General features: G+C 45.9%; 1 protein-coding gene across 3 annotated transcripts in view; it reads right to left on the reverse strand.

Annotated features, from left to right (window-relative positions):
• The window catches only part of atrnl1a (attractin-like 1a), a 200,490-nt gene that overhangs the window by 41,894 nt on the left and 140,880 nt on the right, over positions 1 to 17,716 (reverse strand). The window lies entirely within an intron of this gene.

Genomic DNA, 17,716 nt, shown 5'->3' on the forward strand with positions numbered 1-17,716 from the left:
TCACAGTGTCGTTTAACTGATCTTTTGTACATGCTTTCAATTACAGAAGTTGTTTTCAATGCGTCTTTGGTGAACAAAACCGTAACACACAATACAACTTGCTTATCATCTGGTACTGCAGTATTGGACAGTGACAGGAGCTTATTTTAACTCCCAATTATTAGTGATGTATAAGGGAAGCAGCTGACTTTGAACTTGCAAAGAACAAATCAAGACTGGATGCAACATCATGGAGAATAAAAAATAAGACAGCAAATTCCCAGAGAGAACCTTTTGCACTTTGCTGAAAACAAACAAAAACAGTTTCCATTTGCAAGCAGATAAAAAGCATTGAACATGACCATTTTACCCATTGAAAAGGAGCCCTTATTTAATGCTGCCACTCCACTTCCTCAGAAGTCCTGAAGGATCTCAGAAGCACGACGTGGTACAGTCCTGCCGACTACACGTAGATCATTACATGGGTCATTCATTTTGAAAGTGCTATAAGCAACTCCAGCATAGCCAGGCTATCACAGCTGTGCATTTTAAACCCTTTACCTGCTATCCAATTACCAATTTCTGCTTATTTAGAAGACTGATGGCAATTTTACATCACAGGTGAGTGAGTAAGTCCATTTCAGGACGGGGAATTCATCTGAATTCTTTCCATTATCTGGCACATTGTGTCATACCTCTGAAGCTTATCATTTGCTCACCCTATGGTCTTGGAAGATGGGGTGGGGTGGGGGGTGGGATGGATCCAAGCTTATTTCACAGAAGTGACTCTATCTAAGCTCATGTCATTGTTTTAATGAAACAGTATTGCACAGTAAGTAGTCCTGCTTGCAACAGGATGGTAATGTAGTTTTTAGAGCATGAAGGGTATTTTAGTGCTCCTATTAGCTTTATCCAATATAGTTTTCTAGACTCCAGTCCTAAAAAAACCAAATTCAGTTGTAGCTGAAAACAGGGCTGATGGTTTCATACTGGGTAACCATGTCATGTGCAGTCGTAGGGTAAACCCCAATGAATGCCTTGCTATGCTGCTGCAGGACTGGGTTATGGGCTGTGCTTTAAGAGGAGTCTAAATAAGCACACAGTACAGTATGTGCATCTTAAGGATGTAACACAAATAAAACAAGTAAGACCTGATTCAAGCAACGGTGCCAGTGACCTCTGCAGTTCAGAGTAAGGATAACCAAGATTTGATTTACTGTTTAGAAAAAAGGAAATAAAGGCTAAGTGTGTGCTTGTGTTCCACTGTACTGGCACACACCACTGTAGTACTTTATCACTGACACCATTTAAACAATACCCAATTGAGAGGCCTGTTTTAGTCTAATTATCTCAAATTTGTGACCAGAAATGTCCTTTTGCTTAATTCGTTCACTGAGAAGCAGCAAGTAATATCATTTTTAATAAAACTGTCACTTTGCACCATTCTCCTGTAGTCTTACACGGCCATATTTGAAGGGCTTTGTTTGAATTGAAATGTCACAGTGTGCTGCATAAGAAGAGAGAGTCTGTGGGAAAGTCTTGTCTGGTCCTAGGCAGAGCACATGAACACACACAGTGTTAGAATGGGCTGTATTCATTGACCGAGGTACTTTCAGCAGGTTCTATTTGCTAAAGATACACAGAATTAAGGCACAGGGTTGTGTTTACTTAATAGGTTTGCATATGGATAATGCTTTGAGTATAAATACAAATAAATACTACTTCTTCTAATGATTTAATTTTAGATGTAAAACTCTGTAGTCCTGAAATATATCATTTTAATCATACATGGTCTTACAATAAAATAATATGGACTTGGAATTTACTGTGGTAAAGCAAAAGGCATCAACATATTTTACACAAAAGTAAAATACATATAAATGAACAAGCTCCTATTAACTGGATCAGTACTGTCCCAAACTAAACAGTAATAATACATGTTAAATGAGAAAATGATATATTCTCATTTAACATATTATATATATATATATATATATATATATATATATAAAATGTGGGTAGGGGGGGCCTGCAAGATAAGCTATCTTCAGAATGCAGTGATTCACATTCTCATTAAAATGCAAATAAGTAGAACAAATGATTCTAGTATAGATTACATAGAGCCACAGTAAATAAAAGATGATGAGTTTTTTCAAGTGGAAGATTTTAATTGAGCCCCAGATATTACCGTTTTTCATCTGATTAATTTTGTAATTATTTCCTGTTGCAATTAATATTAAAAAGCATATAGTACACAAAGTCTGCCTTTCTGGAGTTTTACAAGGTTTGTGTCTGCAGTATGTGAGTGTGTGGAAAGATGGACAGACAGCTTACTTGTTTTAGAATTGATAACTTACGTTCTAAAAACACTGCACTATCAACAACAACAAAAAGAGAGAGAACTCTCATATCCCCCTCAGCACACTGCATTGGAAATGGGATGCTGGGTCTCACATATCCCCCTCTGCACACTGCATTGGAAATGGGATGCTGGGTCTCACATATCCCCCTCCGCACACTGCATTGGAAATGGGATGCTGGGTCTCGCATATCCCCCTCCGCACACTGCATTGGAAATGGGATGCTGGGTCTCACATATCCCCCTCAGCACACTGCATTGGAAATGGGATGCTGGGTCTCACATATCCCCCTCAGCACACTGCATTGGAAATGGGATGCTGGGTCTCGCATATCCCCCTCAGCACACTGCATTGGAAATGGGATGCTGGGTCTCACATATCCCCCTCAGCACACTGCATTGGAAATGGGATGCTGGGTCTCACATATCCCCCTCCGCACACTGCATTGGAGTTGGGATGCTGGGTCTCACATATCCCCCTCCGCACACTGCATTGGAGTTGGGATGCTGGGTCTCACATATCCCCCTCAGCACACTGCATTGGAGTTGGGATGCTGGGTCTCACATATCCCCCTCCGCACACTGCATTGGAAATGGGATGCTGGGTCTCGCATATCCCCCTCAGCACACTGCATTGGAAAGGGGATGCTGGGTCTCACATATCCCCCTCAGCACACTGCATTGGAAATGGGATGCTGGGTCTCTCATATCCCCCTCAGCACACTGCATTGGAAATGGGATGCTGGGTCTCACATATCCCCCTCAGCACACTGCATTGGAAATGGGATGCTGGGTCTCACATATCCCCCTCAGCACACTGCATTGGAAATGGGATGCTGGGTCTCACATATCCCCCTCAGCACACTGCATTGGAAATGGGATGCTGGGTCTCTCATATCCCCCTCAGCACACTGCATTGGAAATGGGATGCTGGGTCTCACATATCCCCCTCCGTACACTGCATTGGAAATGGGATGCTGGGTCTTGCATATCCCCCTCAGCACACTGCATTGGAAATGGGATGCTGGGTCTCACATATCCCCCTCCGCACACTGCATTGGAAATGGGATGCTGGGTCTCACATATCCCCCTCCGTACACTGCATTGGAAATGGGATGCTGGGTCTCACATATCCCCCTCCGCACACTGCATTGGAAAGGGGATGCTGGGTCTCTCATATCCCCCTCAGCACACTGCATTGGAAATGGGATGCTGGGTCTCACATATCCCCCTCAGCACACTGCATTGGAAATGGGATGCTGGGTCTTGCATATCCCCCTCAGCACACTGCATTGGAAATGGGATGCTGGGTCTCACATATCCCCCTCAGCACACTGCATTGGAAAGGGGATGCTGGGTCTCTCATATCCCCCTCAGCACACTGCATTGGAAATGGGATGCTGGGTCTCACATATCCCCCTCCGTACACTGCATTGGAAATGGGATGCTGGGTCTCACATATCCCCCTCAGCACACTGCATTGGAAATGGGATGCTGGGTCTCACATATCCCCCTCCGTACACTGCATTGGAAATGGGATGCTGGGTCTCACATATCCCCCTCAGCACACTGCATTGGAAATGGGATGCTGGGTCTCGCATATCCCCCTCAGCACACTGCATTGGAAATGGGATGCTGGGTCTCACATATCCCCCTCCGCACACTGCATTGGAAATGGGATGCTGGGTCTCACATATCCCCCTCCGCACACTGCATTGGAAATGGGATGCTGGGTCTCTCATATCCCCCTCTGCACACTGCATTGGAAATGGGATGCTGGGTCTCACATATCCCCCTCAGCACACTGCATTGGAAATGGGATGCTGGGTCTCACATATCCCCCTCAGCACACTGCATTGGAAATGGGATGCTGGGTCTCTCATATCCCCCTCAGCACACTGCATTGGAAATGGGATGCTGGGTCTCACATATCCCCCTCAGCACACTGCATTGGAAATGGGATGCCGGGTCTCGCATATCCCCCTCAGCACACTGCATTGGAAATGGGATGCTGGGTCTCACATATCCCCCTCAGCACACTGCATTGGAAAGGGGATGCTGGGTCTCACATATCCCCCTCAGCACACTGCATTGGAAATGGGATGCTGGGTCTCACATATCCCCCTCCGCACACTGCATTGGAAATGGGATGCTGGGTCTCACATATCCCCCTCCGCACACTGCATTGGAAAGGGGATGCTGGGTCTCACATATCCCCCTCAGCACACTGCATTGGAAATGGGATGCTGGGTCTCACATATCCCCCTCAGCACACTGCATTGGAAATGGGATGCTGGGTCTCACATATCCCCCTCAGCACACTGCATTGGAAAGGGGATGCTGGGTCTCACATATCCCCCTCAGCACACTGCATTGGAAAGGGGATGCTGGGTCTCTCATATCCCCCTCAGCACACTGCATTGGAAATGGGATGCTGGGTCTCACATATCCCCCTCCGCACACTGCATTGGAAATGGGATGCTGGGTCTCACATATCCCCCTCAGCACACTGCATTGGAAAGGGGATGCTGGGTCTCGCATATCCCCCTCAGCACACTGCATTGGAAATGGGATGCTGGGTCTCACATATCCCCCTCAGCACACTGCATTGGAAAGGGGATGCTGGGTCTCACATATCCCCCTCAGCACACTGCATTGGAAATGGGATGCTGGGTCTCACATATCCCCCTCCGCACACTGCATTGGAAATGGGATGCTGGGTCTCACATATCCCCCTCCGCACACTGCATTGGAAAGGGGATGCTGGGTCTCACATATCCCCCTCAGCACACTGCATTGGAAATGGGATGCTGGGTCTCACATATCCCCCTCAGCACACTGCATTGGAAATGGGATGCTGGGTCTCACATATCCCCCTCAGCACACTGCATTGGAAAGGGGATGCTGGGTCTCACATATCCCCCTCAGCACACTGCATTGGAAAGGGGATGCTGGGTCTCTCATATCCCCCTCAGCACACTGCATTGGAAATGGGATGCTGGGTCTCACATATCCCCCTCCGCACACTGCATTGGAAATGGGATGCTGGGTCTCACATATCCCCCTCAGCACACTGCATTGGAAAGGGGATGCTGGGTCTCACATATCCCCCTCAGCACACTGCATTGGAAATGGGATGCTGGGTCTCACATATCCCCCTCAGCACACTGCATTGGAAATGGGATGCTGGGTCTCACATATCCCCCTCAGCACACTGCATTGGAAATGGGATGCTGGGTCTCACATATCCCCCTCAGCACACTGCATTGGAAAGGGGATGCTGGGTCTCACATATCCCCCTCAGCACACTGCATTGGAAAGGGGATGCTGGGTCTCACATATCCCCCTCCGTACACTGCATTGGAAATGGGATGCTGGGTCTCACATATCCCCCTCAGCACACTGCATTGGAAATGGGATGCTGGGTCTCACATATCCCCCTCCGCACACTGCATTGGAAATGGGATGCTGGGTCTCACATATCCCCCTCAGCACACTGCATTGGAAATGGGATGCTGGGTCTCACATATCCCCCTCAGCACACTGCATTGGAAATGGGATGCTGGGTCTCGCATATCCCCCTCAGCACACTGCATTGGAAATGGGATGCTGCATTGGAAAGGGGATGCTGGGTCTCACATATCCCCCTCAGCACACTGCATTGGAAATGGGATGCTGGGTCTCACATATCCCCCTCAGCACACTGCATTGGAAATGGGATGCTGGGTCTCACATATCCCCCTCAGCACACTGCATTGGAAAGGGGATGCTGGGTCTCACATATCCCCCTCAGCACACTGCATTGGAAAGGGGATGCTGGGTCTCACATATCCCCCTCCGTACACTGCATTGGAAATGGGATGCTGGGTCTCACATATCCCCCTCAGCACACTGCATTGGAAATGGGATGCTGGGTCTCACATATCCCCCTCCGCACACTGCATTGGAAAGGGGATGCTGGGTCTCACATATCCCCCTCAGCACACTGCATTGGAAATGGGATGCTGGGTCTCACATATCCCCCTCAGCACACTGCATTGGAAATGGGATGCTGGGTCTCACATATCCCCCTCAGCACACTGCATTGGAAATGGGATGCTGGGTCTCACATATCCCCCTCAGCACACTGCATTGGAAAGGGGATGCTGGGTCTCTCATATCCCCCTCAGCACACTGCATTGGAAATGGGATGCTGGGTCTCACATATCCCCCTCCGCACACTGCATTGGAAATGGGATGCTGGGTCTCACATATCCCCCTCAGCACACTGCATTGGAAAGGGGATGCTGGGTCTCGCATATCCCCCTCAGCACACTGCATTGGAAATGGGATGCTGGGTCTCACATATCCCCCTCAGCACACTGCATTGGAAAGGGGATGCTGGGTCTCACATATCCCCCTCAGCACACTGCATTGGAAATGGGATGCTGGGTCTCACATATCCCCCTCCGCACACTGCATTGGAAATGGGATGCTGGGTCTCACATATCCCCCTCCGCACACTGCATTGGAAAGGGGATGCTGGGTCTCACATATCCCCCTCAGCACACTGCATTGGAAATGGGATGCTGGGTCTCACATATCCCCCTCAGCACACTGCATTGGAAATGGGATGCTGGGTCTCACATATCCCCCTCAGCACACTGCATTGGAAAGGGGATGCTGGGTCTCACATATCCCCCTCAGCACACTGCATTGGAAAGGGGATGCTGGGTCTCACATATCCCCCTCCGTACACTGCATTGGAAATGGGATGCTGGGTCTCACATATCCCCCTCAGCACACTGCATTGGAAATGGGATGCTGGGTCTCACATATCCCCCTCCGCACACTGCATTGGAAATGGGATGCTGGGTCTCACATATCCCCCTCAGCACACTGCATTGGAAATGGGATGCTGGGTCTCACATATCCCCCTCAGCACACTGCATTGGAAATGGGATGCTGGGTCTCGCATATCCCCCTCAGCACACTGCATTGGAAATGGGATGCTGGGTCTCACATATCCCCCTCCTCACACTGCATTGGAAAGGGGATGCTGGGTCTCACATATCCCCCTCCGTACACTGCATTGGAAATGGGATGCTGGGTCTCACATATCCCCCTCAGCACACTGCATTGGAAATGGGATGCTGGGTCTCACATATCCCCCTCCGTACACTGCATTGGAAATGGGATGCTGGGTCTCACATATCCCCCTCAGCACACTGCATTGGAAAGGGGATGCTGGGTCTCACATATCCCCCTCCGCACACTGCATTGGAAAGGGGATGCTGGGTCTCACATATCCCCCTCAGCACACTGCATTGGAAATGGGATGCTGGGTCTCACATATCCCCCTCAGCACACTGCATTGGAAATGGGATGCTGGGTCTCACATATCACCCTCAGCACACTGCATTGGAAATGGGATGCTGGGTCTCACATATCCCCCTCAGCACACTGCATTGGAAATGGGATGCTGGGTCTCGCATATCCCCCTCCGCACACTGCATTGGAAATGGGATGCTGGGTCTCACATATCCCCCTCAGCACACTGCATTGGAAATGGGATGCTGGGTCTCACATATCCCCCTCAGCACACTGCATTGGAAATGGGATGCTGGGTCTCGCATATCCCCCTCAGCACACTGCATTGGAAATGGGATGCTGGGTCTCACATATCCCCCTCCTCACACTGCATTGGAAAGGGGATGCTGGGTCTCACATATCCCCCTCCGTACACTGCATTGGAAATGGGATGCTGGGTCTCACATATCCCCCTCAGCACACTGCATTGGAAATGGGATGCTGGGTCTCACATATCCCCCTCCGTACACTGCATTGGAAATGGGATGCTGGGTCTCACATATCCCCCTCAGCACACTGCATTGGAAAGGGGATGCTGGGTCTCACATATCCCCCTCCGCACACTGCATTGGAAAGGGGATGCTGGGTCTCACATATCCCCCTCAGCACACTGCATTGGAAATGGGATGCTGGGTCTCACATATCCCCCTCCGTATACTGCATTGGAAATGGGATGCTGGGTCTCACATATCCCCCTCCGTACACTGCATTGGAAATGGGATGCTGGGTCTCGCATATCCCCCTCCGCACACTGCATTGGAAATGGGATGCTGGGTCTCACATATCCCCCTCAGCACACTGCATTGGAAAGGGGATGCTGGGTCTCACATATCCCCCTCCGTACACTGCATTGGAAATGGGATGCTGGGTCTCACATATCCCCCTCAGCACACTGCATTGGAAATGGGATGCTGGGTCTCACATATCCCCCTCCGTACACTGCATTGGAAATGGGATGCTGGGTCTCACATATCCCCCTCAGCACACTGCATTGGAAAGGGGATGCTGGGTCTCACATATCCCCCTCCGCACACTGCATTGGAAAGGGGATGCTGGGTCTCACATATCCCCCTCAGCACACTGCATTGGAAATGGGATGCTGGGTCTCACATATCCCCCTCCGTATACTGCATTGGAAAGGGGATGCTGGGTCTCACATATCCCCCTCAGCACACTGCATTGGAAAGGGGATGCTGGGTCTCACATATCCCCCTCAGCACACTGCATTGGAAATGGGATGCTGGGTCTCACATATCCCCCTCAGCACACTGCATTGGAAATGGGATGCTGGGTCTCACATATCCCCCTCAGCACACTGCATTGGAAATGGGATGCTGGGTCTCACATATCCCCCTCAGCACACTGCATTGGAAATGGGATGCTGGGTCTCGCATATCCCCCTCCGCACACTGCATTGGAAATGGGATGCTGGGTCTCACATATCCCCCTCAGCACACTGCATTGGAAATGGGATGCTGGGTCTCACATATCCCCCTCAGCACACTGCATTGGAAATGGGATGCTGGGTCTCGCATATCCCCCTCAGCACACTGCATTGGAAATGGGATGCTGGGTCTCACATATCCCCCTCCTCACACTGCATTGGAAAGGGGATGCTGGGTCTCACATATCCCCCTCCGTACACTGCATTGGAAATGGGATGCTGGGTCTCACATATCCCCCTCAGCACACTGCATTGGAAATGGGATGCTGGGTCTCACATATCCCCCTCCGTACACTGCATTGGAAATGGGATGCTGGGTCTCACATATCCCCCTCAGCACACTGCATTGGAAAGGGGATGCTGGGTCTCACATATCCCCCTCCGCACACTGCATTGGAAAGGGGATGCTGGGTCTCACATATCCCCCTCAGCACACTGCATTGGAAATGGGATGCTGGGTCTCACATATCCCCCTCCGTATACTGCATTGGAAATGGGATGCTGGGTCTCACATATCCCCCTCAGCACACTGCATTGGAAATGGGATGCTGGGTCTCACATATCCCCCTCAGCACACTGCATTGGAAATGGGATGCTGGGTCTCACATATCCCCCTCCGCACACTGCATTGGAAATGGGATGCTGGGTCTCGCATATCCCCCTCAGCACACTGCATTGGAAAGGGGATGCTGGGTCTCACATATCCCCCTCCTCACACTGTATTGGAAATGGGATGCTGGGTCTCACATATCCCCCTCAGCACACTGCATTGGAAATGGGATGCTGGGTCTTTCCAGAAAGTGCAAGTTAATGATCAAGCTGGCCCTGAGCGGCAGAATTATCAAGCATTACGAGAGTCATGACACACAGACTTGTCTGGCTGCTTGGAAGGTATGACTGGAGGCCCTTGTTACTCTGAGGAATCTTTTAGCACATTTTTTCTTCTTAAAATAATGAATTTAGCAATGAAGGATTTTTGTGCCTGGAATCAATGTTGCGCTGACGATTCAATTCTGCTCTCTGTGGTGCAGTGCTCTGCACGACAGGGTTTTTAGCAGGGATAATCATAGGGAAAGAAGCTCATCTAGAAGCTAATCTGGGAACACTTAAGTAGTTTTGTGACCAAATGCATAGCTTGAGCTTTCCTTATAGCCACTTAAGCCACCCCAAGGCACAGGTGACCAGACTGCATCTCTTTAATTCGGGTTTGGAGAAAATCCTTTGAGCAAAACAGGAGTGCTTCTTTACCAGCATAGCCTCAATTTCAGGGTTTAATACTGAGGGTCTATTCAAGTTGCTTCCCAAGTTAAAATGCTGCTTGCACGAATATGGGTAGATCTACAAACAAGGAGAGGTTTGTACTGTATGTACGATGCAATAAAACAGCTAGGCTCAGGCATTTAACTAAGTTACGTAACTGTCTAAAATAATGAAATGTGCATGCATATGCATAATTGTATTGCTGCTGCAAACAAAATATATGAGGTGAAGCATAATGAAATAACTAAACCATAAATAAGAGCCATTCCTAAAGGAAACCTGCTTTCAGGAACAAATCCCCTTTCATAGTTAACCCAGCGTATACACACACACACACACACACAAATCCCCTTTCATAGTTAACCCATCATATACACACACACACACACACACAGAGACAAATCCCCTTTCGTAGTTAACCCAGTGAATACACAGAGACAAATCCCCTTTAGTAGTTAACCCAGTGTATACACACAGAGACAAATCCCCTTTCGTAGTTAACCCAGTATATACACACACACACACACACACACACACACACACACACACACACACACAGGCACACTCATGTGCATGCCATACCTCCAATCAGCTAACTAAAGAGGCACACTCATGTGCATGCCATACCTCCAATCAGCTAACTAAAGAGGCACACTCATGTGCATGCCATACCTCCAATCAGCTAACTAACGAGGCACACTCATGTGCATGCCATACCTCCAATCAGCTAACTAAAGAGGCACACTCATGTGTATGCCTTACCTCCATCAGCTAACTAAAGAGGCACACTCATGTGCATTGTTTAATGGATTGAACAGGAAGAATGAAAAATAATTCATCAATATTACTGGTAATTTAAATCAGTCACTTATTATCAGCCAATTATCCCTAACCTAACCTTTCAGAAAAAAGCTAGTGAATTATGCTAGGTCTTCCTCACACCACTGTGCTCTACTGGGGTAGGATCCAAACACTGCCTGTGGAAGAGGTCCTGCCAAGGCTATGCACAAAGTCTTTAGGAAACAAAAAAAATTAAGAAGGAACCACCTACACACAACAGGTGTCTAATTGACAAGTCACACAGAAATCTTAAACAAATGTGGCAGAAATGTTCAATCTACAGGAGGCCTGGATCCCACTGTGAGCTACACCAGCTTCCTGGAAATCTCTCTTTCAGGTGTATTCAAACACAGGAGATATAAAGAAAAAGCAGGTTCTATTAATCCATTATTTAATAGGGAGCGTGCGAGTGCTGACTTCTGATCTTCGATGCTAGCGACACTTTGTGATGAGTGTGTAGCGATTAACATTGAAAAGGAGGATACACCGGCTCCCATTGCTCTGTGAAGACTGTGATTATGCAGAGCTGCTTTTAAAATGAGGACACACACACCCACCCACAGGAAAGGCCCAATACAATTCCACAGAGCAATACAGAGCCGGGTCAATCCCTGCCTCCTCACACATTAGGTGTTCAATACCAAAGTGACAGGGAATGTAAATCAAGGAGACGGTGACATTTCAAGCTCCAGTCAGTCTGCTATGAGAGGGAAAGTGGGACGATTTAGATTTCATCAATTATATCACATCAAACTTAGCCCCAATCATTGGCCGGCTGGACAGCTTTCCTCCATCCTCATTTATTGAGGAAAGCACAGCCAAGCTGGTATGATGGCAAGTGCACAGTTGAAGAGTGGCTCCATGTGTTTATTTTAAAAGAATAATAGGCTTTTTGCAGGCTGGCTATACTGATGTCCAAAACCACCACCTGCAACTATTTACCTGCATCGGCATTTTGTATTAATGCTAGTAAATGTTAATTTGCAATGCTGAGAACACATTACTCACCCGTGCTCGTGTTGTCCTAAGCTCATTTCACTTTGACTAGAAAGGCATGAACAAAGTTATTGCTAAAGCTGCCCTCCAGATTGTAAAGCAAGCTGACAAATACAGATTGCAGCCATGGCTGACAGAGATAAGATAATGAATAACTCCAGCCTGAGAGAGACAGTGCATGCCTTTTAAAACATAAGATAATGCATAACTCCAGCTTGGGAGAGACAGTGCATGCCTTTTAAAAGGACCATAGTCTTAATCTCTGTTAATATGTTTTTGCTACAGAAAAAAAAGTTTTATTTTAGAGCATTTACTTTGCAAGACAAGGGTAACCGATGTTTAAAAGAAATGTTTAACTGCTCAACCCTCGCCAGACCCTCATACCGAGGGTGCTTCCATTGCTTTGAGTTTAAAGGTAAAACCACACCAAGAAAGCAAATGTAAAGCTACACTGGGCACCTGCAGTTACAGCACACCTGCAGTTACAGCACACCTGCAGTCTTAAAAACTGGACTTCCTTAACATGAGATGTTTTGGGAACATCTGGAACACAATTGGTGTGTTTCACTGAGTATTTGAAGGTCTGGAAGGAATGCGCAGTTTATATTAAAGGAAAGATCAGTATCAAGAGAGGGAATAGACACAACTTCACACACTTACTGCAACCCCCTTCCTACAGCAAGCTTCCCTCACTGTGCAAGTGCTGCTTCTTTCCTGCTTGCCGGCTGCCTGACTTTACCTAATAAATCTAAATGAACTGAAGAAAATATAGTGCTGTATATAAATCAAGACATGAGGGAAAATAGCAACAGTTTGGGGAAGCTTTTGCACAGCAGAATAGATGAAAATAATAATAAAAAAATACAAAAAACATGTCGTTTTAGCAAGCAATTCTAAGGATGCCATTGAGAAATGGTAGCATAAATATTAGGCATTTTATTAACTTGGCAGTTTGATAAGAACATTTACAAACGAGAGGAGGCCATTCAGCCCATCTTGTTCGTTTGGTTGTTAGTAGCTTATTGATCCCAGAATCTCATCAAGCAGCTACTTGAAGGATCCCAGGGTGTCAGCTTCAACAACATTACTGGGGAGTTGGTTCCAGACCCTCACAATTCTCTGTGTAAAAAAGTGCCTCCTATTTTCTGTTCTGAATGCCCCTTTATCTAATCTCCATCTGTGACCCCTGGTCCTTGTTTCTTTTTTCAGGTCAAAAAAGTCCCCTGGGTTGACATTGTCTATACCTTTTAGGATTTTGAATGTTTGAATCAGATCGCCACGTAGTCTTCTTTGTTCAAGACTGAATAGATTCAATTCTTTTAGCCTGTCTGCATACGACATGCCTTTTAAACCCGGGATAATTCTGGTTGCTCTTCTTTGCACTCTTTCTAGAGCAGCAATATCCTTTTTGTAACGAGGTGACCAGAACTGAACACAATATTCTAGGTGAGGTCTTAGAGCAGACAGTGCCTGAAGAAGCTCAGTGTGGGTCAACACCATTCAGAAGAACAAGAAAACAAAGCAACTGGATCTACCAGATTGAGTGAGTGACAGTCAGCCAAACAAATGCCTACGGCTTTCCAAGGCAGTGACAATGTGAACCATCCTGCAGCTAACGGACACCTCCAAACCAGCACATGTGGAGGTTGACAGGATGCATTCAGTGCAGATACATGGAATCTAACTTGTATTACAGAATTCAAATAATGTTTCCTTCCTCAAATAACAAGGGGCCAGGTTTGTTACAGGGGAAATGTACTGCTAATCAGACAAAAAGCAAGCCCCAGGTTTTCATACAGAAGTTTGATTATCAAACAGCCTTGGGCTTGCCTCCTACACCGAGGCTGCCAGCACTCTGTATATGAAGCTCTTGCTGCATCAGAACCCTGAAGGGAATACTCCTGGTTCCCAGTGGGATTTCAGCCTCTTTGCAGCAGCCTCTGCTTCAGTGGCACATGAATAGGAGCTGTATGATATTATTGCACTGGGATTAAGTTATCTAAAAATACCATCCCCCACTCCCCCCAAGAAAGGATTAGGGTTATTATTTTCTTTTCCCAATGCAATATTGCTGGATAACATTACTCTGCAGCACATAAACAGCACACACACACACACACATATACATATATATATACACACACACATATATATATATATATATATATATATATATATATATATATATATATATATATATATATATATATATATATATATATATATTTCATGAAGTGGTATGCCTCACTGTGACACAGTAGGTGACAGTTTGTATTACACTGTGTTGAAAATGACAATGCAGACCTTGGAGAAATACACAGTATTGCCTTGCGGGCTTTTGGTTCTGCTTCGACATTTCTGGTGGTGTTGTACTTGCATCATTCTCTCACTTAATCAAAAATAAATACATAAAACAATCCTGAATTTGTGTTGGATCACCTTTTTTAAATATAGTAATACTCTTTTTATTTAAAATGGAATGAAATGTATAATTACACAGATCCGTAGCTTGCTATGATCCCAAACATTCGTGTTAAAGTAGACTATTCCACAATTATGAAAACTGCCAGTTTAAACATATATAATGCATCAGAGTGAAACTAGAATATAAGGGGGATGTTAAAATTCGGATGACTCTCACAGTTCTTGCATTACTGGGTTACTTCAAACCTGCAGCGTCTTCATATTCTATGCACACATCCTACCCGACAGATATTTTTCAGAATATTACTGTCAGTGGGGGCGACTTCTGACCGCCCCCTAATTATAATAAAGCTAATAAGGCATATTAATCATATTAATTAGTATGTGGGTGTCTCCTTGGTTAGTTATACCCCAGGATGCACAGCCTGGTTTCTGTAGTGACAAGCACAGAGCTCACTCTTCAGCGGTACAGTAGCTGTGCCCGAGAACAGCTCCTACGTTACTCTACAGCACTGCTGCTTCTTCAAGAGTTGCTCTGACTTGTTCTTTATGAACGGCTACTCTTTCAGTGCGCAACTTTGATCTGAAAAGAACCCAGAGGACTCATTGTGCCATGAATGGCTTAGTTCTTACAACAGTGATGGACAGCGATTGTGTGGAATATTATACATATGAAATGCTCAGAGCCTTGGGGCAAGCCTTTAAAAGACCCATCTATTGTTATTGCCTTGGTTTCCCACTTCAAGGTTACTACCAAGAGCTAAATGATGGACTGAGAAACAGCGTTCACTGTTTCATGCAGAATAATTAAAAGCACATTCAGAAGAAGCAGAAGGAGCACCAGGATGGAGATTCCTCAGGATTTCAACCCTTTGTAGTGTGACAGCACCGCACAGTTATACTGCTCATGTATACAAAGCTCTGTGAATCTGTATTAGAATCCTGCTTTAATTAAAGTGGGAATGTGGGTTATGAAAAATCAGACGAATGACAAATCAAGGTTTTTGGTAACCTACTCACAAGAGATTGATTGTCAAAAAGTCTTGGGCTTGCCAGTGGTGTGTTATTAAGATCTATCCAATGTAATAAACGTTCAATTTGTATGGAATGGCCTTATAGTAACTTATTACAGCACAGGAACACACTTCAAGTCCTGCTGGGGCTTCTGTCTACGAGTAAAGAACACACAAGTGTGTTTGAGATGAACGGCTACATAATACATTGAGATCCAGCGATCACGCACTGAAAACAGTAAGACGCTGAGATGACTAAACTTTTATTTAGGAAGGATATACTGGGTGGCTGTTCAGTGCATTACTAAACTAAACAAATACAAACTCTGTTTGGTTTATGCACGTTTCTTTAGAAATACACACTGCTAAACACTACCGTCAAGGATTATTTTCCTGCAACCCGGGCAACAAACTACAATCTATTTGACAAAACTAACCAAGTAAATCAGGAGCGAGCCTGTAAGGCTGATTTGTCGCCTGTAAGACAATTGAATAGTTGAAAAAGGCAATGTTATGGCATGGAAACAACACACCGCTCCTTCAAGGAACGTGTAGTATTGTGTGCATGTCTGTGCTGCAAAAACAAAACAAAAAAATCACAAGAATGGATACAGTACAAGATACAGTAGTCCCAGCAGATGAGGCTCGGATAACACAGACACAAAACAACATCACCTTCTCGAAGCATTCCACTCTTGCACCCCAGCCTCACTGTTAGGCTTGAACACACCATTACCTTGTTTTGCACTTGCCAGCCAACGCTGAAGCGCTGTAGAATAGAAAGATGCTATCATCTAGTGCTGCTCGGAGGTTAACCCCACGGTCTCAGTGAAGGCAATCTGCACAGCCACACAGCACATGCATCTTCTAAACAATGACCATCGAAACACCTGGAGCTACCAAGAAGAATGCTTTAATTGATTCCATTTAATCCAAACAAATACCAAAGATTAAAGACTGAAAATGGTTGTGAAAGACTTCGGACCCTGTCATGCACGGTCTGAGAACAAAGGGAAAAAAAAATCTGCAATATCGTTTACCGCTATTAATAATCCTTTACCATCCTCATCATTACAGTATCTGCTGACTTGTGTATAATGAATTACACCATCATTTCTCCATGGCTACCCTTGAACACAGACATGCTATATTTACAGGATAAATGACTATTACATTAGACTGCCATATTTTTCTCAGGCTCTTTAAATTCAATTTATCATGAGCGGATGTGTTTTTATCACAGACTGGAGCTGATTTCTATTCTTCAGCATTAGCAGAAGATTTAACCTTGACCCGGGACTATGGGTTTTCAGGCAAGGATATTGACTTATTTTATGCAAAGTGTGATTATATATTAAAGAGTAACTGAATACATCTTCCTTCAAGAATAGAAGTTACTAAACCTGAAAAGCCGAAGTCGAACAAGGCAAGGAAGATGTGAAAATCCTTAAGAGGCAAGTGAATCTTAAAAGTATTTTAAGATGCCTAATTAAAGCACAAAGTGGTCAACATTTTCACACGAGTGCCTACTGTTTCTATATCACGGATTACTGAGTGAAAACTGAAATTCTCACCCCCAGAGGTTTCCATGCAGGCAGGTATATAAAGGATATCAATGACACATGTTGAGGTGTGTGTCGGTGCGTAAACAATGCGGTGCCCTCCTGTCGAGAGGCTGCATTTCACACCCTGTAAAGAGAAAACAAACCTGGCAAAAGCATATCTGACATGTCCTAATGAGCAGTGTAAACAGTCTCCGTGTGTTCTGCTTTACACAACAACAGGTCTCATAACAATGCATGTGGTACAAGCTGTTTCTGAACCAAGCACAGCTATTGGGGGGGCAACCTTTGATGGGATTGCAGACGACATGGTTTTAGACAGCATAATGTTGCTGATTCATCGTTTGGGTAATAGGAACAGTGTCAGTTTGACGTGTCACACACACACAATACTGTGTCCTATTACTTTGAAATGAAAAAAAAAAACAACAACACACAGACACACAGAGACAGACACTACAGTTTGTGGAGATTATGAAAATCTGTACAT

This window comes from Acipenser ruthenus, chromosome 7 (assembly GCF_902713425.1).
Source record: "Acipenser ruthenus chromosome 7, fAciRut3.2 maternal haplotype, whole genome shotgun sequence".
Taxonomy (NCBI): domain Eukaryota; kingdom Metazoa; phylum Chordata; class Actinopteri; order Acipenseriformes; family Acipenseridae; genus Acipenser; species Acipenser ruthenus.